Genomic DNA, 23514 nt, shown 5'->3' on the forward strand with positions numbered 1-23514 from the left:
CGTATTTTTGTTCAATTCCTTGTCTTTGCACTTTCAACATTTCAGTCCAAACATCAAATGCTGGCATCCCTTCTTTTGCTTTCTTCATTTCATATGACCTCGCTATCAACATGTCCAACAAGTTATGATACCTAACATCTTTCATGAAAGGCAGCGTTTGAGTCTCTTGTGTCTTGTTTTCAGGATTCTCAACCTCTTCTTCAAAGAAGACATGTTCTTTAGGATCAACATCTTCCGCACCATCTACCTTCGCACCAGATTGTATAGATGTAGTTGCTTCACCCATTGAACTCTTTGCTTTCATAGTGATCATTTTTCTCATGTTACGTACATACCTACCTATGAACAATTCATTGTCCCTTTTCATACGTAGATAAATTTCATGAGCACGCTGCCAAATTACAAAATAAATATATTAAACACTAAAATAGACTCTTTGATAATAAGAAGATATGACACAATAATAAGGTTTTTAATATCAACTTTCATAACAATATCACAAATACTACAAATAATATCACACTAGTGTAAAAACAATATCATAACATTTTTAAAATCAATATCACAACAATCTGTTATTCAATATCATTTGCTTTTCTAAACTATATCACAATTATCAATTAACAATATCACAATATCATACAATATATCAAACAATATCGTATCTAAAATAATTATCAGATAGCAAATGCTTTTATTCAATATCAATATCATAATAATACCACAATGGACTCAAAACAATATCACACTAGTTCAAAAACAATATCACAATAATATTTTAATATCATAGCTAAAATAATTATCGATTAGAAATTTATTTCATTAGTGCTTACATCCATTGCCCTTGCTCTGATTTGTTCATCGGTTTCAACACCACTAGGCAACTTCACCATCATATACCCCTCTTTTGTTTCCACTTGACTTCATGATCGACGTCCGAGTCGCAATATCTCTCGCGCTGCTTTGAAGAATATGGTGTTTTTTAGGGACTTCTTGTTGTTGACGGATGGGGTCTTCATCTTTGATATTGGAGCATTCCCCAAAGATCCTGTTTTTTTCTCATCATCCACTCTCTTTAACAATTTTTTATCGTCCCAATGTTGGATGAGTGGTAAAGTGTGTTCCAAAACATCACCCTTGAAATCGAACCTATGCATATATGCTAGCATAATAACTATTACGCATCCACTGACAGTTGACTTTCCCCCTTCTTTGAACACCCTAACACTTCTAACCATTTCCTCAAATACATATTCACACCATTCAAATTGGCTTATCCTTGTCACATGCTCAACAGCCTTTACCAGTTTCAAATCCAGAGATTTATTTGAAGACAGTGCTAGGAAAATAGACATGCTGTAAATTACAAACATTCTTTTAAATTCATCCCCAGCATCATTACATTCCATCAGTCTTTCATGTACATCTTTGACCATAATTGGAGCTGAAGTACTCTCCAATCCAAACTTTGCCCTCCATGCATTTTTCATCTTTGTGTCTGTCATAGCAGTGGTGTTTCCCATGTGAGCAACGTCCACTTTCCGACCTTGTCGAGGAAGTTGAAATATGTCATGCACATCGTCTTTCGTCAACAGGAAATCAAATTTTTTTGTTTTGAACATGTTGCTTGTGTGATCAAATGCCTTCAACAAAGATTTTCGAATTCCATGTGGAATTTTTGTTAGTTTCAACTCTAACAATCCACCAAAGCCAACATCAGAAACAGCCTTCCTTTGTTCTTCATTTAAGTTGGCAATCAACTCAACCAATTTCAGTGGCCTACATTTAGTTTGAAACGGTTGCACCTTCTTCTTTTTGATCTCAGGCTGCTCTACCTCTGCATCCTGTACCACCAATTCGGCATCTTTGTTTCTATCAGTCTTTGATTTCTTTTTTGATGGTTGGCCCTTTTTTTTGTTGACGGCAGGATGCTCTTCAATTTCATCCGTAACACCATTTCGTCAGCTTTACTTTTATTTTCATTACCATTTTTTGACCTCTTGCTTGGTTGTTCAACCTCATCATTTTTTGATCTCCTCTTTCTCGTGTATGTTTTTTCAGGTTGTTTTGAAGCTGTCAAGTCCATTCTGCTGAATCAATATCACACTTCATTAGACATAATTTCACACCTTATTCAAAACAACATCACTATTGTATGTCACTTTGGTAATAAGTATTTTTAAAGGAGTATACGATTTTGTATTTACGTAAACACTATCAATAATAGAACTACACAAAATTCATGAAGATTCAAAGTACCACTAATATATTGATTCAATATCGGACCATACAAGTAACGAAGATTACAAGTTTGTCTTCCTCATTGCCAACACATATATCAACGTTATTCATTGTATCTTGAACAAAAACTCTCAATTCATGGACCTCATTGTCAAACAAATTCAATTCAGTGTTATGAAATTGTACTCGTTCACATTTAACCAAACGTTTAACCCTAATTTTCGCGATTCAAACAATTTGCAACCGTTATTTTGACAAATACACAATTTTGAACTTTCAATTTCACAATCGAACAGTGTTCAAACGAATAATTAAACGGTTTATTATGTTAAACAGTTTTTAACCAGTTTTAACCCTAATTTTTCACAATTAAACAATGTCGAACTTTGAATATCACAAATAAACAATGGAACAGTGTTTAAACATAAATTTCTTCATTGAATATGTTAAACCCTATTCTTAATTGCTAAAAACAATACGAAATACTTATTTTGCACTTCGAACAATGTCAAACCCTAATTTTTCGCAGTCGCACAATATTCAACGCTAATTTAGCAGATTTAAAGAGGAAAATATGCAATTTCAACTCATGTGAAAAAAACATTCAAGTAACAACTACGAAGTTGTACAATTATATGAAAATTATTGGAAATTAACGAAGTTTATCAATAATTTTGATACTTAAACTAACTAATACTCGATTTTAACAATGATTTCACTAAAATTGAAGTCCTCGAGAGAATTAAGATAGAAATTGTACCTGATTTTCAGTCAAAATGCAATTGAATTGAACAATGATTAGTTTTGTTTCGTAAATTGTTGTTGATTCGCGTTAATAATCGGGAATTTTAGTGGTTTTTTGAGTTTTTAGAGAGAGAAAGTGAGAAGTCGAAAAAAAAAGCTGCTGTGATTATGAATTTCAAAAGGCGTGTGTGTGTTTTTTTTGTTACCTTTTTTTTAAGTGATATTGTTTAGTTTATTGCGCGATATTGTATCCGTTACTCAATCCTCAAATATTTAGGGGTTCTCACCGGATCCCGACTCTCTATATATATATATATATATATATATATATATATATATATATATATATATATATATATATATAAGAGGCTTTTTTCAGCAATGCTAGAGACTCCAACTTTTTTTAAACACGATTTTATTTTTAATTATAAACTCAGCTGAAGATAATTATTTTTAGCTAATAAAATAAGAGATATAGTAAATTACGAAAAAGATTGAGTTTTATTTTTGAATCCTACACGATGACCGCCCTTTTACACAAATTATATTATAAGATGGTTTTACACAAATAGGTTATGTTTTTCATTATGGGACCATCTTACACAGTAACTACGGCCTGAAAAAAGCCTCTTTTATATCTATCTATATTATTAAAGGAAGCTTTTTTCGAGCGATTATAGAGATTCCAACTTTAACGAAATACCTAATCACAAAATATAAATATATTAAGAAAAAAAATAAAATATATTAGTTTTTAACTATGATGCTACTTCTTTTCTTCCAAGTATAAATAGTCTTTCATAATCCTCTACCACCCATAAATTTTGATGCTCACGTTTTTGTTTGATCATTTATATTAGTTTGTCTTGAGCATTATAATTGTGTACTATTATGATTCTACTTCTTTTATTATTAATCTCATAAAATTTTGTATATTTGATTGCAGGAGGTTTTGGCTCGATGCTCACATTCTAGAAAGCTATTATGGTTAGTTTCCCTATATTCATGAATTACATCTATTTCAATCTGCTGATTATATTTTTATTTTTATGGGTGGTTTTTTATGATTAATCTTTATCTAACATCTTTGTACTTATTTTAGATGCAATTTTTTTTAAGCCTAATTGTTAAACATCTGTTTTCTTTGCCGTGTATTTATGAAGGTACAATTAGCAATGAAATACGTAAAGAGAGTCCAATTTTACGATTTGCTAATAGAATGGGGATATTAGAGAGTCCAACTTTCTTAAACTACTTACTTATGTGAGAAAATAATATCGGTGTCATATAAAATTTTACGAGCTCCTACTTCATACTTATTAGATTGGAAAATTTTATAGAATAAACAATCAATCAATTTAACAGATGATATTGTAAGGGTGATGTAATATTAGTGCAGGAACTCCATTGGATTCGAAACTCAATTTCTCATGCACCTGTCACCATTCTCTTACACGTAGAATTCTAATAAAAAAAATAGAATCAATGTGTGTTTATAATTCTATTAGAATTTAAGGAGTCATTAAAAGATTTAAGTAAAGTCTTTAAGGTAAACTCTATTGCTAAACGTTGAAGATAGTACGTGTTTGATCTTAGTTAGTAAAATTGAACACAGACTCAACATACAACGTCCACTTATTAATTAGTAATAATACATTCAAGAAAATAGAATGAAGAGATAGATAAATCTAACCTTTTTAGAAATCTTACCATGGAAGTAGATAGAGTTCGTGAGATCCATTATAAGTGGACCTGACAAAATTAACCCGACTCGAATCTGACATGAGACTGAATTCACCCAACCCTATTCAACTCAACCCGTATGTTTATTATTGTATTCTAACCGTTAAGCCCAAAATTTTGAGAACAACTGATCCAAAAATGACCCGAACTCAAAATGACCTCACTCGACCATATTGTAAGTTGATTGAATCCCTGAATAGGGTTGATTATCATTAGCTAATTTATAGGTACAATATACAAACTATATCCTAATTACAAGGAGAGTATTTCTCTAAGTATAGAAAACATGCTATATAAAAGATATGCAAGATCATAAAGAATATATACAAACTAACTAATAATATTTACTAATACATATTTCTAAAATTGTGCAAAGTTAGAACTCTTACAAGTCAGGAGCCATAGGGAAGTTACTATCTACGTATACAAAAATACTTGTGTGTAAACAATTGACTATAAACCTTAAATAGAAAAGTGTTAACTATTGATCGTATCGAATTGAAGGGAATACTATTTACCAGTTGTCCTCGAAAGGGACAATACGAGATACTTTTTAAAAGCACCAATTGTTGGAATATGTGTCCTCCGACAATAATGCGATCACAATTTTCGATCATGATGATCACATGTTTAAATCTCATTTTAAGAATACATGTGGGATGTAATATTTTACAGTCAACTGGTTCACACATATCAGTAATGATTGGCTGACTAGAGTTTGACATTACTGTCGTGCGACAATGGTGATCAGTTGATCCCCTTAGGTCATACCTATAGGGAAATACTCTTAATTGATTATTTAATTAATCGTATGCCGATACGAGTTAATTAAATTGCTTAAAATTGACGGATGATTTGTGAGTAAGATTAACGTGTCTTATTATAATTCGATTAAATTAGATACGGTCTAAGTAATCGAATTGTTTTATTACTTAGATAAAATTATTGTTTACGAAACAATTGAAATTGAAATTAAATAAATAATTTATTATAAATACAAGACGTTGTAATTTATAATTTGATAAACCGTTTTGGTACAAGTAATTACGAATTACTAGTCGATTTTGTATATGACATATTTTATGAGTATGTTGATTTTTAATATGTTAAAAATACATTACCATTTAATATGTCAAGTAACATGTCACATATGTTACAATTGACAAATGACAAAATAAAATGGACCTCCCATTTTATATGTATGTGCCGAAAATGGAGGGGATTATGGTTGAAATTGTGTTAATTATTTTAAGTGAAAAACACAATGATTACCCATAGTCTTAGCCTTGCATACCCATGATTTCTTGGGTAGTAAAACTAGCTCATGCATTGGGCACCCTCTCCCTCACCACCGGTTTTCCAAGAGGAAATAACAAGAGTTTTTCCTCCATCATTTTTATTCATCACTTCAAATATAATTTCTAGTGTAAGAAATTATTATTTTCTCTACACATCTTATGAAATATTTTTAGAGAAATAAAAACCTCATAAAAGCTCCTCTCTTGACCGAAATATTCAAGATAAAATACAAAATATTTTGTGTCAATTTTTATAGCAAGACTTATATTATTACTAGATCATAATAATATTAGTTATTAAGGGATTTTCTTGGGTATATACTTTTGGGAGAGGTTCTATTTTGGACCTTTTGTTCATCCATTATAAGAAAGCTCAAGAACTAACAAGAAGGAGATCTTGTTGGTGCCCTAATATCCGAAATCTCAATGTAAGATAGACGATTTCTTCTCTTATCTTGTTTTAGTTTGCATGCATAAGATCTAGAATTTATTTTATGACTAAATAAACTAATTCATATATGAATATGTAAACTTATGTAAATTAATGAATTTAACAAGTGGTATCATGAGCCTTAGGTTGTTTGCATGCAAATCGGTTTATAGTTTTTCCGAGTTATAAGATTAACATACAAAACTAATTAATTTGGATTTATGAAGATAAACCTAAAAATAACTTTGCATGTTAAAAGTTTCTGGTCCTAAGTGATTTTTAGGACATTTTGGTTCATTTATGGATTTTATTGTTCATTTTATATAATATTGGCATTAAAATGTGATTTTTATGATAAAAAATGTCATTTTTGGACGAAAAATAGCTAAACTTCGAATTTTTCAGTGGTTTTTGGATATGTGTTCACATATATTATCTTCTGATGGCCTGTAAATTGTCATGTTAAAATAAGTTGTTTTGCTCGAAATATGGATTTTTAAAGTTAAAATCGTATTTAAATGGGTAAATAGGTTAATATGAGTTATATTTCGAATCTGGTCATGGAAATTTAGTATGTTGTCACATGCAATTTTACAAGATGTGTGCAAAATATTTGGCTATAATGAAGTCTTTATGAATGATTTATGAATTTTTGATGAAAAATCACATAAATAGTGACTATAACTAGTAATAATGCTAAAACATACTTCATGATTAAAGGAAAAACGTCGCATGTTGCATTTTATCATATATTTCAGATCTAAAAGTGAAAAGTTGATAAAAAAATATTTCCTCATATTTTTATGGTCATAATTGTTAAAACCGATAAACCGCAACATTGTTTTTCTCGATAAATTTTCGGAATTTTTAACCTAAGTTTTGAATATTATGAGTGTCATGGTATTTTTCCAGAATGTTAATGAGTTTAAATTTCAAATTTCAAATTTATTTGAAATTTTTATAATTTAATCTGAAGTTTATAGCATAATTTTGTATTTTAGGTCCATTTATGAACAATATTAAGAAATCAAGTTTAATTATTGTCAAAATATTAGTGGAGACTAATTTTGAGTCCTAAGATTCTTAGGGTAATTAACTTGTACATAAATATGAATTTATGTAATTATTGTGATTTTAACAAGTTATAATCACGCAAATCCATGAAAACCGATAAATATACGATATTGGCTCTTAAAAGGCGATTTAGCACAAAATCTAGCATGTTCATACATATTATAATGCTGCATTTTATTTATGATTGTCATATTTTAATTTTATGTAATTTTTGAATTATGTAATTTTACTTAGTATGGCCTTAGTTTTAATTGGTATTACCCGAAATATTTGGGAATATCGATTCGGTTGTAATTATTGTGATCTCGTATCACCGTTTTATAATTTAATAGATTTATTTTTATTTTTTATTACAAATGTATAATAGGAAATTATGTAATTCATTTTGTAATTTAATTATTCCGGAGTTCCTTGAAGACGGTACCATTCGAGATAGCGGTCCATCAAGACGGTGTTACCTTGAAGTGCGTGCCAAGACCGAAGTTCAAGGGACCGAAGGAGTTGGTTTCCGAATTTGTAATAGTTTATTAGATTTACTATTTTAGGAAGGCCATACTAGGATTTTATTTTTATGCTTTGCATTTTATTTATATGTTGCATGCATCGCTAAATCGCCATAACTAAACATGCATTTTTAATCGAGTTTATCGACCATGTCAATTACAATTACCGTAGTTCACCGCTTTAGTTCACTTAAAACGTGATAGATAATAAATTGACATGACCTCTCGCTAAAATAAACAATTGAGACTTAGCCTTACCAAAAAGTAGAAACCATGAAAACCTATTTCGTGAGGGAGTGCGCTCGGCCACACCGGGGTACAAACCTTGTTACGTAGGGGAAGTGGGTGATAAATGTCTATCCACCGAATTCATGTTGATAAGGGATGAATCGGCTACACCGTGCCCAAGTTAATGTGGATTTGGATCATGGACACATTTATTCGAAATTTGGGTTGAACTCAACAAAAGTATTCTCGACCATTGCCGGATGTGTTTTGGGCTAAAGATAAATATTAATGTAATTTTATCGACCAAGAGTTCTAAAAGTAGAATCGATTAAAGAGTTAATCCACCGAGTTATATTGATAAGGGATGAATCGGCCACACCGTGCCCAAGTTAATATGAATTTGGATCTTGGAATCATTTATCAAGTTGGGTAGAGGTCACTAGATAAATGTAATAAAACTTGTTTAAATTAAAATTTACGAGTATTATTATTATTTTGAAAACGACAAGTGTTTTATTTCTTCTATTTTGTTTTGTAGACCACTTTTATTTCTCATAACAAATGGCCGCACCAAACACCAACGCCACCACTCTCACTAGTTTCATGGCTCCGATCCTTCATGGATCGTTGTAAACTTGAAAAGAATGGGTCAAATTTCTCCGATTGGGATGCCCAACCCAAATTGGCCGCCCAAGGTGACGACAAGCTTCGTTACCTCATTGAGGCCTCTCCACCCGAACCTAATGCTAGGTTGAGTGCCACCACTAGGGAAGAATATGAGGCTTACCACAAAGAGTCTGTCGCTATGAAAAATGTGTTGATTTTTGCTATGGAGGCGGATCTCCAAAGGAGAGCCTTTAAAATGGGCACCGCTTATGAAATCTATTCCAAACTTGTGACAATGTTCTCACAAGCACCGAGGATCGTCCAATATGAGGCGGCCTCGGCATTCTTTGATTTCGATTTCAAGGAGGGCCAAAAGGTTAGCTCTCACGTGCTCAAATTGTTGGAGCTAGTCGAGACATTGAAACTTCAAAAGGTTGAAATCCACAAGGAGCTCATTGTTGATAGGATTCTTCATTCCTTATCCAAAGTCAAAGCATATGTACAATTTCGGGTGAATTTCAATATGCAAGACAAGGACGTGTCTCTTGAAGAGTTACACAAGTTACTTGTGCAAGCCGAAAGAGACATGGGGCTAAATGTTAACCCACCTAAGGATGTGCTTAATATAAGCACTAAGAGCAAGGGGAAGTTCAAGAAGAATGGGAAAAAGGGTAAGAGGCAAGCTCCCATGTCCACCAAGGCTAAGACTTTTGAAGCTAACACTTCCAAAACCAAGAAGGGTCCTCTTGATAAATGTCATTATTGTAATGGTGTTGGACATTGGAAGAGGAATTGTTCCAAATATCTTGGTGACATCAAAGCTGGAAAGATCACTCCAGTAGGTAAATGACTATCCTTTCTTTTATGTTTCTAATTCAACTATGATATTTGATACAAAGTTGTGATAATGTATCCCCTTTTTATTGTAAATAGGGTCTCCTCCAAGCAAAGACAAGGGAAAAGAGAAGCAAGCTTGAGAAATCATGAAGGAGCTAGGAGTAGCTACCTATGAAGCTTGGCTTTTATTATTATCTTTATTTTAATGTTATGAATTTTAGAACTATTTTGATTTCCGTGTTTGACATGGAAATGTATTATCCTTTTAAACAATGGTTGTATTTTGGATTATGGTGGCTTGGCTTGCAACCCAAGTCACCCCTTTTATCGTATTTGTTTGTTCTAAAAATTCGTCTTTACATGCTTGCACATAGAAACATATGATCATCTACTTAAAGTGATCCAATAGACAATTATAATGATGGGATTCATTATATGTCCACAAGCTTAAGGCTTGTGTATGATCAAGTATAAAGTGATGTTGAGTTGATGAACTCTCCTAAAGGAATGTCGATTACCGAGTACATGAAGGGTAATATCCGTATAAAACCCATAATTTGAAGGATTATAACGCAAATTTAATACGTGATTTATAGTCATAAACGAAAACAACAATGAAACGATAAAGATAAGAATTAACCTTCGGTCCTAGTGCAAATTGGCAATGAGAGATCAAAGTAGATCTCCTCCTAAATGATGCACCCAAGATCGTCCGAGAAATGCCCTTGTGCTAGAAAGAATCCTCTAATTGTCTTGCAATATTGAGAGGATTGTTTTGTGAGTTTTCGTTGGATGAGAGATCCGAATTTTGAGAGGCAATTTTTCTCAAAACCCTAAAATTTTGTGAGAAATGAATTAGGTTACAAAAGAGAGGATAACCTCTCTTTTGTTCTCTCTCAACCGTACCCATGGGCTCTCTTGGGAAGTGGGCTTCCACTTCCTTTTAGTTTTAGCTCATGGTCTGGTTCGCAAATCGCTAAAATGTATATGACGCGGTTTTGTTATAAATCGTCATCGGTTATCGGTTATTAAAGCATCAACTAATAATACGGATTAGTTGAAACATTAATACATGTCCGACAAAGACGATATTTTATAATTATATTCAATATACATTTAATTAAATATAAAACGCTTATATTCAATTTACGAATTAACTGCTTAATTCGCCTTAGCCATTATTATTTAATCCGTATTAAATAAAATATCTCAACATCACATTTTGACTAATTATTAGTCAAATAACTCAGACTAACTGGTTAGTCAAATTTGGCATCTACATGACTGTATTTTCATACCGTCACATCTCTCAAACGTATCCTATAGGTGTGACTTTTAGGGACCAGTTGATCACCGCCATCTGTATGACAATAACGTCAAACTTATCTAGCAAGCCAACCGTTATCGATAAACTTGGACCAACTGATTATGATACAAAAGTATACCCTTTGATCCTTTTAGAGATTTATAAGTCCTTGCACTAACTGTAAAGGACACCAGCTCCAACAAGCTCCCACTTGTCCGTACAAGTGTATGTGCAATGACGTTATCCGCACTAACTGGAGGACACCACCTCCAACAAACTCCCACTTGTCCGTACAAGTGTATGTGCGATAACCGATTCTCATATTCATTTAAAATTTCTCCCACTCAATGTAAAACAATTTGCAGATCCGGATCCGCAAAGGTCGTATTTTACAATCGATCTGTATCAAGAGTGGTTTCCCCGACTAGAGAGTAACTTAACTGATAAAACGAATACGTATTCGAGCATGGCCATGCATTTCGATTCTGACTCCTCGAGTGGCCCTGAGAAATATCGAGTACCCGATAAAGGCTGAATATTTCCTTCAACTCGAACTCCTTCCGATCTAAGCACAGCATGAAATGACCCGAAAACAATCTACTTGGCCCCTGTTACGGATGACCGTGAGAAAGAAACCAAAGTCACCCAAAATCTGCCTTAGTCTCTAGAGACAGTCGATAGTCAAAAGAATCGACTCTTAGGATCACCATGGAGGTCCTATCCACGACCGGGCACCGAATGTTGTAAAACATTTAGGACTCCACGTTGATGTCACAATTGTGTCCTACGAGATATCCGTATAAATCGCCTCTGTGATTGGTCGATCAACTGTTGACTTATGGCTCGTTGAACCCACCATCAACCAACGTCACAAAATAATTACCTTGAGTTATCAGCTCACGTGGGTAATTAAGGACCATAAAATATAATGTTTGTTCAGTTCACTTTGTGGTGTTCAAAAATGTCGGACAAAACCACATGAAAAACAAAATATATAAAATATCAAAACGATGATGTCGTATAGAGTACAAAAGAGAATGAATCTAATCCATAAAAGAGTACTACAACTTAGGAACACGTTTAATTCCCATGGAATTAACATGCCCTTCATGCTTATCTTGTCGTAATGGTTTAGTGAGAGGATCTGCTATGTTATCATCTGTAGCAATCTTTTCTATCACTACTTCCTTTTGCTCCACGTAATCTCGGATTAGATGAGCTTTCCGTTGTACATGTCTAGACTTGTTGCTAGACTTTGGCTCCTTAGCTTGGAAGATGGCACCTCTATTGTCGCAATAGATGGTGATCGGGTCATTCGAACTAGGCACTACAGATAGTCCATGTAAGAATTGACGCATCCATATCGCTTCCTTTGTAGCTTCAGACGCGGCATAGTACTCGGACTCAGTCGTAGAATCTGTTGTAACAGTTTGTTTGGAACTCTTCCAGCTGACTGCAGCGCCATTAAGAGTAAAAACGAATCCAGACTGAGATTTCGAGTCATCACGATCCGTTTGGAAGCTAGCATCTGCGAACCGGGTTCGCATAGCTTTTGTTCGCCTCCATAAGTCAATGCCCAATCTTTAGTCCTCCGTAGGTACTTAAGAATGTTCTTGACACCATCCAATGTGATTCACCTGGATCTTTGTTGGAATCGACTTGTCATACTCAATGCATATGCCACGTCCGGACGTGTGCATATCATGGCATACATGATTGATCCTATAGCCGAGGCATAAGGAATCCGTGTCATGCGCTCTTTCTCTTCCGGTGTCTCTGGTGACTGAGACTTGCTCAAATGCACTCCTGGAGCCATAGGAAGAAACCCCTTCTTGGAGTTAGTCATGCTGAATCTCTCTAGGACTTTGTCTATGTAAGACTCCTGACTGAGAGATAACATGCGTCGTGATCTATCTCGATAGATACGGATGCCTAGAATTCTTTGTGCCTCTCCCAGATCTTTCATCTGGAAATGGTTTTTCAACCATACTTTCACCGAAGTTAAGAGAGGTATGTCATTCCCAATCAGGAGTATGTCATCGACATACAATATTAGGAAGACAATCTTGCTCCCACTCGACTTGATATAAAGACATGGTTCCTCGACCGATCGAGTAAATCCATTTTCTTTAATCACTTGGTCGAAGCGATGATTCCAACTCCGACATGCTTGCTTAAGTCCATAAATGGAACGCTTAAGCTTGCACACTTTCTTAGGATGTTCTGGATCGATGAAACCTTCGGGTTGTACCATGTACAACTCTTCCTCCAAAAAGCCGTTTAAGAAGGCGGTTTTCACATCCATTTGCCAAATTTCATAGTCATGAAAAGCGGCAATCGCTAAGATAATCCGAATGGAACGCCGCATGACTACGGGTGCGAAAATTTCATCGTAGTGCAAACCTGGCACTTGGGTGAAACCTTTAGCAACTAGTCGTGCTTTATAGATATCTTGTTGACCTTCCAACGAATGCTTTATCTTGTAAAGCCATTTGCATTGAAGGGGACGAACCTTAGCAGGTAAGTCAACAAGATCCCATACGTTATTCTCATACATAGAGTCCATCTCGGATTGCATGGCCTCAAGCCATAGCTTTGAGTCGGAACTAGTCATGGCACCTTTATAGGTTGCGGGTTCACTACTCGTTAAGAGTAGAACGTCATCTATGTCATGTTCCTCGACCATACCAATGTATCTGTCTGGAGGAATAGAGACTCTTCCCGACCTCCTAGGTTCCTCAGGAATATTCACCGCAGCCGGGATTGAAGGAATTGGTTCCTCCAATGGTTGCTCGGTATTTGGTTCTGGAATCTCCGACAGGTCGAAGGTTCTATCACTCTTTGCATTCTCGAGAAATTCCTTCTCCAAGAATGTCGCACTAGCCGCAACAAAAACACGTTGTTCGGTTGGCGAATAGAAGTAATGACCAAGTGTTCCTTTAGGATAACATATAAAGTATGTCTTGACCGATCGCGGGCCGAGCTTATCCTCGTGTCTCCACTTGACATAAGCCTCGCAGCCCCAAACCCGTATAAAGGACAAGTTAGGGACCGTTCCCTTCCATAGCTCATATGGAGTCTTGTCAACAGCTTTAGACGGACTTCGGTTAAGTATTAGAGCAGCTGACAGAAGAGCATAACCCCACAATGAGTCAGGCAACACGGTGTGACTCATCATGGATCGAACCATATCAAGTAATGTTCGATTTCTCCGTTCGGACACACCATTCAATTGAGGTGTTCCAGGTGGAGTTAACTGTAGGGCAATCCCACAGTCTTTAAGGTGTTGATCAAACTCGTGAGAAAGATACTCGCCACCACGATCCGAACGCAGTGTTTTAATCTTTCTACCCAATAGGTTCTGTACCCTATTCTGGTATTCCTTGAATTTCTCAAAGGATTCACTTTTGTGCTTCATTAAGTAGACATAGCCATATCTACTTAAATCGTCCGTGAAAGTGATGAAATACCTATAGCCTTCTCGTGCGGTGATTGACATAGGACCACATACATCCGTGTGTATGAGTCCTAATAGGTCAGCAGCGCGCATTCCAACACCTTTGAAGGAAATTCGAGTCATCTTACCGATGAGACATGATTCACACGTGCCAAATGATTGAAAATCAAAGGCCGAGATAGCTCCATTCTTTATGAGCTGTTTTACGCGTTTCTCATTAATGTGTCCCATACGGCAGTGCCATAGATACGTTTGATCTTTGTCACCAACCTTTAACTTTTTATTCATTACGTGTAATATTTCGGTGGTCTGATCTAAAACATAAATTCCGTTCATGGAGACTGCCTTGCCATAAATCATATCGTGTAAAGAGAAAATGCAAGTATTATTCTCTATTACAAATGAAAAACCAAGTTTGTCAAGTGCGGCCGAAATAATGTTTTTCGAAAGACTGGGTACATAATAGCAGTTATATAAAAATAACTCAAATCCGCTAGGAAGCTGGATCACGTATGTTCCCCTTGAGACGGCAGCCACTCGTGCTCCATTCCCAACACGCAGGTCCACCTCACCCTTTACGAGGGGTTCCATGTTTCGAGCCCCCACATGATTACACAGATGAGAACCACAACCAGTATCAAGTACCCAAGTTCCGTAACTTGTGTGGTTAATCTCAATCATATGAATAAAAGTAGAAGAAGAAGACATACCAACAGGTTTAACACGACCTGCCTTTAAGTCCTCATGATAAACAGGACATGTACGCCTCCAATGCCCAGTCTTGTGGCAATGATGGCATTCCATGTTTTCATTCTTGCTCTTTGTCGCGCCTGATGAGGTGCTCGACTCACCAGGCCCACTCTTACCTGAACCCGACTTCTTAAACTTCGGTTTGCCTACTGCTAGGCCTGGCTGAACTTTGCCCTTACCCTTGCCCTTGTTTGACACAACGAGAACATCCTGTTTCATGCTCCCACTGAACTTCATGTCCTTCTCGGTGCATACGAGAAGGGAGTGCAGTTCATGGGGACTTTTCTTCAAATCATTCATATAGTAATTCGCTCTAAATTGCGAAAAACCATCGTGGAGTGAATGAAGCATGCGGTCAATCACGATGTTCTCGCCGATTTTACAATCAAGCGTCTCCAGTCTCTCGACATTCTCAATCATGCTGAGAATGTGTGGGCTAACCGGTTGGCCCTTCTCGAGTCTCGCATCAAAGAAGCGAGTGGTATGCTCATAGGTCACGATTCTCGGTGCTTTCGAGAATTCCTTGGTGAGCGTGGTGAAAATCTTGTTTGCACCTTGGGCTATGAAGCGTTTCTGCAAATTGGGTTCCATTGCAAAAATGATTACGTTTTTAATCGCACCCGCTTCCAAGGCGAAATCGTTATACTTGTCGATCTCGTTAATTCCAGGTAGTGGGGCCTGGGTTTGACGGCATGGGCTCAAGCGAGAAATTTGAGCTTCCCGTCGGCGGCAAGCATTCCGTAATGCTTTGCCTCCCGATCCGCGAAGTTTGATCCATCATTCTTGATCGAGTTGACGATTCATCCGATTCATGAAGATCCGAAGCCGGGACTCACGGTCCAATGTGGCACTTGGCATTGGGTCGTTCAAGTGACCACCATATTGTTATTTGCGCTTTAAGTGAACGTGATCTACACTTTGAAAAGAAAGAAAACACAAAACGAAATAAGCAACTCATCGAGGTGATTTAAGTCTATTAAAATTTATTTTAATCGTGTAGACTCATTGCACTTGTATAATTGATCTCCCTCAAGAATAATACAAGTGATCCCAAGACTCAATTTCCGTAAATTGATAAGCCAACTGTTTAGCTAGTTCTTCCGTAAAAACTCTTGGTCGATAGATTTCCGTAAATCCTATCTATAGTCCACCATGATCACAGGATCGTACGAGTGACCATAGTGTTGAGATAAAATAAGTCAATCGGTTCCAACTTACCCGACGTAGAAGGGGTCATATTATGCCTACCGACGAAGAAGGGATTCATTGGAGTTTGACCTATAAAGACCGTTCTCAATTTTTGTTTATACGAGGAAGGTCCCATCAACTAAGTTTCAATTCATTTTAAGTGAACGAATAACTAGCAACTGCGTGAATGAATTAATTTAGATGATGGCTTAAATCGTGTGACATGAGAATGTCAAAGAAAACTAACTCGTGACCTCTATATGTGTCAGTTTTCATGCAATTATTAGGTGGTTTGGTTTTAGGCGGAAAATGATGCATACTATCGTTACGATAAAATAAATAAATGAATGCAATACGTAAATAAAATTCCTAGTGTGGCCTATCCTAGTAAAAAGAACATAATACAACTTTGGAATCCACCGTTGGACCCGAAAAGCTTGTCTTGATGTTCCATCTTTGTCCATGTAGCGGGAGTGAGCATCCGGTCTCCTTCTTTAGTCTTCTCAAAATTACAATTAAAATTTACAAAATATAAACCTATTTACATTCTAAATAAAAACTGTAATTAAAAGAAATAAAAGGAGATACGAGATCTCAAAATACAACTAAGACCGTGTTCCATCATTACGGTAACACGTTCTACTAAGGCCACACTAAGTTACAACCGTTTGCAAAATAAAATAAATACGTAATTAAAAGCATTCAAAATAATCTAAAACGATAAATAAAATGCATCAACTAAATTAAATTTATTCGTGACATAATTCCGTAATTATGTTAAATTATCCAAACCACCAAAGATAATTAAAATTATGTGACAAAACCGCTTCATCAACTTAATTTTAATTCATGATAATCCGTTACTTTAAATCGTTTTAAAGTAACTAAATTGTTCGTGGGTGAACCGTTTCACTATCAAGCGAGTGCATAAATCCGTATTATGCAATAATTGGCCGAAAAAAAAAACAGAAATTTTTTTTTTTTTTCTTCACGTCTGATTACGTGAACAGTACCAAAAATTTTTTTTTTTTTTTATTAAAGATGCTCATTGCCATGAGCAAAAAGAAAGAAAAAAAAAAAAAATCAGACGCTCTAACCGAGAGCAAAACATCCAATACCGAATCGATTTGACAAAACTCAATTGCAATTTGAACATAATCCGGATTAAAACAAAATTACAATTGACATGATCTTCACATATTGTTGTAATTATCGTTTAAAACAACAATTCGCAAAGAACAAACCGAAAACAAAACAAAACAAAAGATCGACAATGCAACCGTGTAAACTGGACACGGTTCCCAAAGCCAAAACAGGCCGTGACAAAAACAGCCACACGGTTTTATCATTTTTAAGCAAAAAATATCGATTTGATAAAAACCAATTGCGATATCACCTAATCCGTATAGAAATGAAATAGCAATTGATAGATCTTTAACATATTACAATGAATATCGATTACAAAATAATCTGCAAAGATCAAAATCGAAAACAAAAAGAAAACAAGGCACGAAAAACAAGGCAGCCGTGCCAAAAAAAAATAAAACCGTGCATAAAAAAAATTTGGCCGTGTGGTTTCTAGCAAAAAAAAATTTATCGATCCATTTCGATTGATGAAAATCACATAGAAAAATTTACGTGGCCTGGCTCTGATACCACTTGAAGGGTAATATCCGTATAAAACCCATAATTTGAAGGATTATAACGCAAATTTAATACGTGATTTATAGTCATAAACGAAAACAACAATGAAACGATAAAGATAAGAATTAACCTTCGGTCCTAGTGCAAATTGGCAATGAGAGATCAAAGTAGATCTCCTCCTAAATGATGCACCCAAGATCGTCCTAGAAATGCCCTTGTGCTAGAAAGAATCCTCTAATTGTCTTGCAATATTGAGAGGATTGTTTTGTGAGTTTTCGTTGGATGAGAGATCCGAATTTTGAGAGGCAATTTTTCTCAAAACCCTAAAATTTTGTGAGAAATGAATTAGGTTACAAAAGAGAGGAGAACCTCTCTTTTGTTCTCTCTCAACCGGCCGGCCATGGGCTCTCTTGGGAAGTGGGCTTCCACTTCCTTTTAGTTTTAGCTCATGGTCTGGTTCGCAAATCGCTAAAATGTATATGACGCGGTTTTGTTATAAATCGTCATCGGTTATCGGTTATTAAAGCATCAACTAATAATACGGATTAGTTGAAACATTAATACATGTCCGACAAAGACGATATTTTATAATTATATTCAATATACATTTAATTAAATATAAAACGCTTATATTCAATTTACGAATTAACTGCTTAATTCGCCTTAGCCATTATTATTTAATCCGTATTAAATAAAATATCTCAACATCACATTTTGACTAATTATTAGTCAAATAACTCAGACTAACTGGTTAGTCAAATTTGGCATCTACATGACTGTATTTTCATACCGTCACATCTCTCAAACGTATCCTATAGGTGTGACTTTTAGGGACCAGTTGATCACCGCCATCTGTATGACAATAACGTCAAACTTATCTAGCAAGCCAACCGTTATCGATAAACTTGGACCAACTGATTATGATACAAAAGTATACCCTTTGATCCTTTTAGAGATTTATAAGTCCTTGCACTAACTGTAAAGGACACCAGCCCCAACAGTACACTCATCAAATCTAAAATTTATTAGTCAATCTATGAGATAATCCTCCTTCTACTTCAAAATCATTATTTGTGTCTCATAAGCTATCTTTGAATATCTAGTGTATTTATTCTAAAGATAGAGTGGGAGAAAAAAGAAGACACAAAGAATTCAAAGAATAATTTGTATGCTTGAGTAAATGAGATCTACGAAAGGAAGAATGATTTGTATACCAAATTAGATAGTATACATGAATAGATGAGATCTATGGTCTCGAATAGATGAGATCTACATGACAAAAGAGACCAAGTGAAGTAATCAAAAGAATATGTTCTTAAGATAACTACACGAGGAGACCAAAAGAAAGTTTTGATTGAAAATGACTAAAGAAGATAGAAAATGAGTAAAGAAAAGTCTCAACAAAAGATTTGGCTAGTCTATGACCTACATATAAATAAGAGTTTCAATATTGATATTTACTTAAGAGCCTAAATAAAACAAAGTTGCATCCTTGAATATAAATGAGATTTATGATTAAAAGTTGCAAAGAAAGATATGCCAATGTCTACAAAAGCTAAGTTAATTGTTAACCACGCTAGTGTCATTACTTAACCTCATTTTGAAAATGAAATGGTTAAACCTTCTTCCGAAAAGGGTATTTTGAGAAGGACGTGTATTAAATGGAATTTCATTTTTAAATAATGACATTGCTACGCATCATTATAAAAATGAATGAGTTAGAGATTAAAATCTCTTTCCATTAGTTTAAGATTGAAACCTTTTCAAAATAGGTATTTTGAAAGAATATGTTGGGAACATATATGGTTTTAATCTTAATAACTTGGCAAAGCAAAATGTATTTCAATTCTTGAAATGTTTCGATTGAGTAATCAATTACGAAACATGTGGAATTGAGTGGGAGTTTGAAATTATCATGTGAAGACATGAAATTTAGTGGGAGCAATCATCTTGTAAAATTTATAACTCATTACTTACTGAGAATAACGAGTTAGTACTATCTTTCACAAAGAAGTATTTGAGTTTTCAATTCTGGATGAAAATGGACTAAGATGAATCCAATCACATCATAGGATGTTGGATAGGCATTGAGATATGCACATCAAATCAACGAGAAACGTAGGTTATTCATATCGATGAAAATGGAATTACCATAAGCAGTCATGGTCATTCATTGAACCTAAGAATGGTTGATCACATGACTAAAGATTACTAATGTTTCCGCCATTAGAATAATCATGCACATGTCCAATAATGAATCATATGCTTAAGAGCATGATGAGTCATTGGTAAGCCATAGAAGAATCGTCATGAATTCTCGAGAAGAACTAATGAGCTATTCTAGTGTTTGACAGAACACTCTGTTATGTGACAAGAAGTTGCACATATTGAAGTTCGAAAACGCGTAAGGATTTATGAAAATCCTAAGCTATTTAAGCTAAAAAGAGAAATAAGAAGTTTGAAAAGATACTTGGTTATAGTAAGAAATTAATCAAAACTAGTATTTTCAAAATTTGCTAGGACTTATGAGAAGTGCTAGGCTAATCATCTTGACAATTGTTGCAAGATCCTACAAAACATATACCTGGTACATTATGAGTTGGAAGAACACTTGACTAGTGTGAGTTATGCCGTCCACCATAATTCGTTTGTTATGTAATAAACAACAAGAAAGTTCTTTCAAAGTAAAGAACCTAAAACTAGTTTGGGAAACTAGATATGTACTTGGTGAGATTCATGCTATCTAAGACAAACATGAAAATAAAGGAAATGCAATTCAGGAGTTTGAACACATGGACACATGGTATGTTAAACACATGTTGCGAGTAACTAGTGTTTACACACTTACAATATACATCACAAGGTTGTAATATGGTATGGACTACCCGAATGTGATGTCGACATTTGTCGTTTGAATTATTATTAACTCACCTTGTACTTTGTTACATCCAAACGGGTTGTAGAGACAATTGAACCCCGTTAAAGTGAACATGGATTAGCATTGTATTCGCCCATAGTCACTTACATGAGGTGACATCTCGAAGTGACTAGAGTGTGATGCGATTGATGATAAGTTCAAGTGCCATGGAGTCATGTGAGATGACTAGTCGATCACATAGGCAGACTGTTAGGAACACTTTGTCGGGCTAATGACCGCTTATAGAGTTCTGGCAAATTTATATAGCCTGGTCGTGGCGAGAGCTACTATAGTATTCTAATGAGTTGATTCTTTTGACTAAAGACTGTTCGCCTAAGGTGGCACAGTTTCAGATTAACTTTGATTTATGTTACTATGACCTTCGTAAATAGGGTCAAATGGGCATATTTTGGGTTATGATGGCTGTGGCTAGTCGAAGGGAATAAGTGCGATAGGAATTGTCCACCCCTTGTCAGGGTATAATAATATCTCAGGGCCACTTGAGGAGTAATGAACTGGAAATGCGTGGCCACGCTCGGAAGGCATCTATGGTAGATAATTCCGGTTAATCAGTTATTCTCCAGATCGAGGATACCACTTTAGATATGATCAATTGCAAGTACGACCTGAAAGACACCTTGCATTGAGTGGGAGATAGTAATAGGACAAGAGAATTGGTGACGCACACTTGTCGAGGACAAGTGGGAGATTGTTGGAATATGTGTCCTCCGACAATAATGCGATCACAACTGTCGATCATGATGATCACATGCTTAAATCTCATTTTAAGAATACATGTGGGATGTAATATTTTACAGTCAATTGGTCCACACATATCAGTAATGATTGGCTGACTAGAGTTTGACATTACTGTCGTGCGACGGTGGTGATCAGTTGATCCCCTTAGGTCATACCTATAGGGAAATACTCTTAATTGATTATTTAATTAATCGTATGCCGATACGAGTTAATTAAATTGCTTAAAATTGACGGATGATTTGTGAGTAAGATTAACGTGTCTTATTATAATTCGATTAAATTAGATACGGTCTAAGTAATCGAATTGTTTTATTACTTAGATAAAATTATTATTTAAGAAACAATTGAAATTGAAATTAAATGAATAATTTATTATAAATACAAGACGTTGTAATTTATAATTTGATAAACCGTTTTGGTACAAGTAATTACGAATTACTAGACGATTTTGTATATGGCATATTTTATGAGTATGTTGATTTTTAATATGTTAAAAATACATTACAATTTAATATGTCAAGTAACATGTCACATATGTTACAATTGACAAATGACAAAATAAAATGGACCTCCCATTTTATATGTATGTGCCGAAAATGGACGGGATTATGGTTGAAATTGTGTTAATTATTTTAAGTGGAAAACACAATGATTACCCATAGTCTTAGCCTTGCATACCTATGATTTCTTAGGTAGAAAAACTAGCTCATGCATTGGGCACCCTCTCCCTCACCACCGGTTTTCCAAGAGGAAATAACAAGAGTTTTTCCTCCATCATTTTTATTCATCACTTCAAATATAATTTCTAGTGTAAGAAATTATTATTTTCTCTACACATCTTATGAAACATTTTTAGAGAAATAAAAACCTCACAAAAGCTCCTCTCTTGACCGAAATATTCAAGATAAAATACAAAATATTTTTGTGTCAATTTTTATAGCAAGACTTATATTATTACTAGATCATAATAATATTAGTTATTAAGGGATTTTCTTGGGTATATACTTTTGGGAGAGGTTCTATTTTGGACCTTTTGTTCATCCATTATAAGGAAGCTCAAGAACTAACAAGAAGGAGATCTTGTTGGTGCCCTAATATCCGAAATCCCAATGTAAGATAGACGATTTCTTCTCTTATCTTGTTTTAGTTTGCATGCATAAGATCTAGAATTTATTTTATGACTAAATAAACTAATTCATATATGAATATGTAAACTTATGTAAATTAATGAATTTAACACCAATCTCTTATTTATTTTTAGTCATGGTAGAAATTTTTAGTTTAAAAGTAAGAGGGTAAATTGATAACTTATACCTACTATAAGTCAATTTTTCAAATCTTATACCTCGGATAATTTTCTTTCAAAACATATACCGAAAATCCTCATTTTTTTTATACTCCATACCAAATCTCAAAAACAGACTAAAATTGACGGTTTTGCCCTTATTATTTAAGCTATCATCTCTCTTTCCCCACAACATTGATCCTTACCTCCCTCTCTTATCCACAACATATACCCACCACCACCACGACCTGTCCCTCCTCTACCAGCGCCACCACCAGTGTCGAGCTGTCGCCGTCGCCGCCGGCGCAAATGCTACCATCGGCCGATTGGCTCTCCTAATGTCACCCAATTAAATACCCATAACCCCCAAATCTCAAACCCACATACCCTCACGACCAGCACCTTTTTTTTTACTTGATTCATTGTTTTCTTGATTGAATTGCATTGATTGCCATAACCACTGATCATTTGATAATGTTCACTAAAAAAAATTTCATTTGATAA

The sequence above is a fragment of the Silene latifolia genome, chromosome 10 (genome assembly GCF_048544455.1).
Source record: "Silene latifolia isolate original U9 population chromosome 10, ASM4854445v1, whole genome shotgun sequence".
Taxonomy (NCBI): domain Eukaryota; kingdom Viridiplantae; phylum Streptophyta; class Magnoliopsida; order Caryophyllales; family Caryophyllaceae; genus Silene; species Silene latifolia.